The sequence below is a fragment of the Herpailurus yagouaroundi genome, unplaced genomic scaffold (assembly GCF_014898765.1).
Source record: "Herpailurus yagouaroundi ecotype Mexico unplaced genomic scaffold, PumYag 28, whole genome shotgun sequence".
NCBI lineage: Eukaryota > Metazoa > Chordata > Mammalia > Carnivora > Felidae > Herpailurus > Herpailurus yagouaroundi.
Window position 1 is genome coordinate 157,647,537 of NW_024412376.1, and position 5,513 is coordinate 157,653,049.

The 5,513-nt window shown below is 44.2% G+C and overlaps 1 long non-coding RNA gene across 1 annotated transcript; it reads left to right on the forward strand.

Annotated features, from left to right (window-relative positions):
• Positions 1–797: 797 nt before the first annotated feature.
• On the forward strand, positions 798–4,673 carry LOC121038211 (uncharacterized). The gene is made up of 2 exons (XR_005794233.1): positions 798–1,127; positions 2,116–4,673. It is a non-coding gene; the product is annotated as an uncharacterized LOC121038211 (long non-coding RNA).
• The last annotated feature ends 840 nt before the right edge of the window (positions 4,674–5,513 follow it).

Sequence of the window (5,513 nt, forward strand, 5' to 3'; positions counted from 1 at the left end):
CTCCCACCAAGCTATACCAGACACATGGCATGAACAAGAAATAAACTAATGTGTGTATGACTTCATAGCGAATTTTAGCAAAGCATAACCTACCCTAGCTTGACATATATTAACCTTCATTTTCTTTGAGTTCAACCGAGTTTTATTGAGAACCTATTTGTGGCCTAATAACATTGAAGACTTTATAAGTGTTGGAATCTTTGAGTGAGTATCCAATAAATAGCCTCCATTTCCCCTAGCTGGGCTCTGAACCAAATGAGAAATAATTATGGGTCATTAGACAGAGACCAATATATGACAAAAACAAAACAAAACAAAACAAAACAAAAACCAAACCCGACAAAGCAGATATTGGAAAACCAAGAAAAATGGGATTCATAGAACGATCCCCCAGGATTAGGAAGACTGATCGCTCCAGTCACAGGGGCCTTTTTTGGCATGGGGAGGCAAATCAATGCTCATTGCAAATGTTTTCTTACAAGGAACCAAAGAAGATGGAGCTAAACTACGTACGCCCAAGTTTTGCTTCTAAATTCTCGCATCAGAAAAAAATCACTCAATTTTCTCTGGGGAGGGGAGGATAGAAGTACTATGCAAGCAGTTTCCTCTACATGGAAAGAAACACCAAGAATAAGGAAGAAACTTTCGTCTTAACAATAACATTCCTCTGAGCACTTGGTACAATTCCTGGTACATATTAAGCTCCCAGTAAGAGCTAATTGTTGTTGCTGACGCAGATATTGTTGCTTGCAAGACACTCTGCCAGGTGCTGGGACAATGTGGCTGAAGGACACAGACCCTACTCTTGAGATGCTCACATCCTGGGGAGGGGAAGAGACAGTGCTATGGACTGAATGTTTGTGTCCCCCTTCCCTCGCATTCATAAGCTGAAGCCCTGATTCCCAACGTGATGCTCTTTGGAGATGGGGCCTTTGGGATATAATTAGGTCATGAGGGTGGAAATCTTCGTGACGGGATTAACACCCTCATAAGAAGAAATATGAAACAGCTTGCTTCTCTTCTTTCTCTTAGCCATGTGAGGACACAGCAAGATCACAGGAAGAGGGTTCTCATCAGACACTGAACCTGCGGGCACCTTGATGGCGGACTTCCCAGCCTCCAGAACAGTGAGCAAGAAATGTCTGCTGTTTAACCTGCCCGGTCTGTGGTATCAGTTACATCAGCCTGAACTGACTAGGACAGATAGGTAAAGAGAAACCATGATACAGGTAAGTGATAAGTACTTGATGAGTGACCAAGATTTGAAGGAAGTTGAAGGAAGGGCATTTGACGCTGGCTAGCTGACCAAATAATGTCTGAGTTGTGTCTTTATGAATTACTAGAATATTGACCAAAAAAAAAAAAAAAAAAAGAGAGAGAGAGAGAGAGAGAGAGAGAGAAACTATATCCTATGAAAAGGGAAACACATAAGAAAAATGTGGATGAAGTCTAAAATAGCTTAATCTGCTGGGGAAATTCCATTGGTCTTATGGCATAAGGTGACTATTAGGGGTAAGAAGCATCTGAATATGTTGAGACAAGGCTTGGAGAGTGAGGCAGCGGCAAACCTTGAAGACCTTTAGTGGATTTTGAATAAGGGTGTGACATGGTTAAATCTCTCCTTGGCATACTAAAGAACAAAATATATCCAAGAAGAGATAACATTTAATAGGAGTTAGTGTATATATCAGGAGGAGAAGTTAAATATTTCTATAAAAATTGGAGTCCAAAATTGTGTAAATGTGGTGTAGAGCCATTGGACTAGATGAGCTCATTTAGGGAGAATATAGATAGAGAAGGGAAGAGGGCTTTGAAAATGTCCTGGAATATTTGAGGCCAGTGGGAAGAAATCAGCAAAGAACACTGAAGAGACACAGCCGGTAGGAAGACCTGGAAGGCTGGACCAGAAGAAGCTGGTGTTTTACCCGTTGGGGGGGGGGTGTGGCAGTCAGCTTTAACAAATGCTGAGGTCAAGTGCCACAGGAGGGAGATGTGGCCAGTGAATTTAGAATTTGGGGAGGGCCGTCCCAGTGATGGTGGGAAAACAAGATTAATCAGAAGGCTAAGAGGAGCAGGGATAACAGGTGACTGCAACTAAAGGTATTTCTTTTGCAGAGTCTGGCTGTGAAGACCACCAGATAAATGGGCAGTTATTGGAAGAAGGTATGCTGTCTAGAAAGGTTATTTTATCTTTAAAGTTGGTAGACATTTGGGACATTTTGTCCTGGTAAGGATGCTCCATAGTGGCTCTCCATAGCTATTTGTTGAATTAGAGTAGACATATTAAAATAAAATGAGGAAGTCACACACACACACACACACACACACACACACACCCCAGAACTTCTCAGGATAAAACAGCAGCGGGAGAAAAGCTGATTAAAGCCCATTTGGTTTCTCTGTCTCAAATCAGCTCTCCGCAATGGACCCAAACATGACTTTGGGTCCTTAAAGCTCTGATACTGAGTTAGGGAGACACACTGGGTGAAGAAAGTAATGTACCTGAGATAGTGGAGAGTAACAATAACCCTGAAGAAGAAGATGATGATAGTGACGAGGGTGACAATAGTAGCTCGCATTCGTTGAGCACTCACTGAGTGCCAACTTGTAGTTCACGTGGCTGATTTCACCTGCTCCTCCAAGTAAGGCTTGTAAGGTGGGTGCTACTCTCAGTCTCTCTCCGGGTGAGGATATTGAGGCTTAGATTTGGAAAGCGACTTGCTCAAGACTACATAGCTAATAATAACTGGTGGAGTGAGAGTTCAAGCCCCACGGTGTGTAATTCTAGATCCTTTTACTCCTGTTTTGTGGGGGATATGGCACTAGAGAGAACTGGCCAAAGAGGGCTTCCCTAGAAGTACTCATTTTGCACAAGACTGATAAAAGGAGACCCTACGAGGTGAGCAAGCTGAGCCCTGAGAAGCAGCTTTGGCAAATTAACTTCCATCTTCCCAGGCCAGCAACCTCTGATTTATTTATTTATTTGTTTTATAGTAGAGGAACACATACCACTTGGCGTTACTCTTCTTGACAGTGGGAGATTACATGCTGGACTTGACTGAGTTTCTGTCAGGGAGAATTTATTGCAATTTCGAAGATGGTTCTTAAAAGAGATGGCTGTTTTGCATTTTTTATACAGGTCCTGCAAATATGTCAGGTTTGATCTTCTACAAAATCACCTTGTATAAACTTCCTGCTTCTCTTCCTCCTCTCCTGACTCGCACCTTCCATAGCCTGTGTGTGCAGCGGCTGTTAGCAAGCTTCCCCCCAGGCAGCCCAGCTTTCAGCGGCCTTGACCCACATTTTGTAGAGCTCCTGCTTTATCTCTGCAAAGTCAAATCCCTACTGTCCTTAAAGCATAACCTGGAATCCTCCCTCTCCACAAATCCTTGTCAAGTGCCTGGCTGGGGATCCCCAAATAGCTCTGAAGCCACAGTGACCTATTCATCAGTCACCCTAGGGAAATGAAAGCCAAGATGCACCGATCGTGACACTACAACAGTAAAAATGACAAGAGGTCCTGTTGGTTGAGAAGTTACTGGTTATTATGAGCCGGCAAATGGGCTAAGTGTTTTGCGTATGTTGTCTGTGATTTCAGATTAATACCTCATTTACCTTCATGCCCAAATTATGACAGTTTGAGTCCCACCGATACGATCCCTAGGAGGCAGCTTTCCTCAAAATGTCGCTGGCTGTATCTGAGAGGCACAGGGTGGCTTGCACTCTCAGGGGCGTGAACCCTGGGTTCTTGGGCTCCGGGTTTCCTATTGTGCCGCCATGCTGCCACCTTTGCTTCTAATGGGGGATGGGCTGGCCTGTCTTCTGGAAATGGTGGTTGTTAGTTGTTATTACTCTTTCCACCACTGTGACCTCAGAGGAGCTTGGCATTGTTCTTCCTTCTGCTACTCCCTCAGAAGCACAGGACAAACAACTGGGATTGGCTGTGGAACAGGATTGCACTGACGTTTCAGAGACGGTGGAAGGGCTGTGCTTGGGGTGGTGGTGTTAGAACTCAGAACTCTTCTCAACTGGCTCATTCTTTCCCTCGGGTGTCTCCTCAGGCCACCTCCCTTCCTTTCTGGTGGCCTGACCTCCACATACCTGCCCCTTCAGCTAAATTCCCACTACCACAAATACTCCAGTACATTTGCACTTCAGGCTACAGGCCGAACCAATCTTCACCTAGTCTGAGATTCATGCCTGGTCCTGTTTCTTCCTCCAGCATCAGCATTTTCTCAGTATTACCGACAGCGAGGACCTCGGTGCATAGTCTGGTCCAATGGCCCCAAAGAGATAATCCTATGAGAGTCTAACATCAGCATGTTGCTGAAAGACATAGAAAATAATGTCAGAGCTGGTGATGGAACTCTCCCTTTCCTCTGCCTTCATGCTTCCATGTGGAGGGAGCTCCATTAGAGTATCACTCCTATTCTCTCACCCCATTCCCTCTCCAAGGATGGAGCAGTGACTTATCTGATTGGTGTGCTTGGGGGAGGAGCTCAGCCTGCCTCTCTCTGTCTTTGTATGTCACTGCATACTTGCAGAAATGAATATTCAGGAACAAGTCTTCATGGGAGAACCCTGAAGTTGGTCAGTCCAGCCATGGTCTGTGAGGTGATGTTTGTCTAACTCAAGGGTACTAACAATAAAGATAATGTTTTAGTTTCTACTTATTTGATTGCTAGGATTTTCTAACAGTTGGTTTGTGAACTCAAAAGGGGAAACAGGTGTGGTACTTTTAGTTTCCTAACTGAAGCCTACATGTTGGAGAACCACCAGTAGCCCAAGGTTGGTGGATTCCACGTTGGTGGAATTGTATCCATTGTGTCAGTCATTCCTCACAGGTGTGGAGGAGAGCTAAGTAGAGTCCTGTGCTCAGAAAATAGAGTACCTTACCTGAGAAGGCCTTCAATGATGCTTCTGTAGCATTTAAGCAAAATTGTCTCCATTCCACAGCATGGACCAAAGCTATGTTGGGGTGACATATAGCTTTCCTGTTACACACAATGAGTCATCTCTACCCTCTACCTAGAGCCCCTTAATGGATCATCATCTCTTTCACTGGGGGTCATGAAGGCCTGAGTTGTGTGGTCCCTGTAGCAACTATTCAAATTTGCTATTCTTGTGCAAGAGCAGCCATAGACAATATATAAACGAGTGGATGTGGTTGTGTTCCAATAAAACTTTATTTACAAAATAAGCGGAAAGTCAGATTTGGCTCCCAGCTATAGTATGTCAACACCTGTTGTACATAACTAGGTTGGAACATCTCAGTTTAACATTCAAAGCCCAACATAACCCTTTAGCTTCATATACTGCCACTGCTAATGTTTTGCCTTCCCAAGTCCCCCATTTAGAATCTAGAGATACCCTCAATTGATTGTAAAACCCTATCGGCCATCCCCAGCCTTCTGTCTCTCACACACACACATGCATGCACATGCACACTCATATACACACTCTGCTGTCTCATGATTTTGTGATTTTACTCACCATTTCCTCTGCCTGAAAGG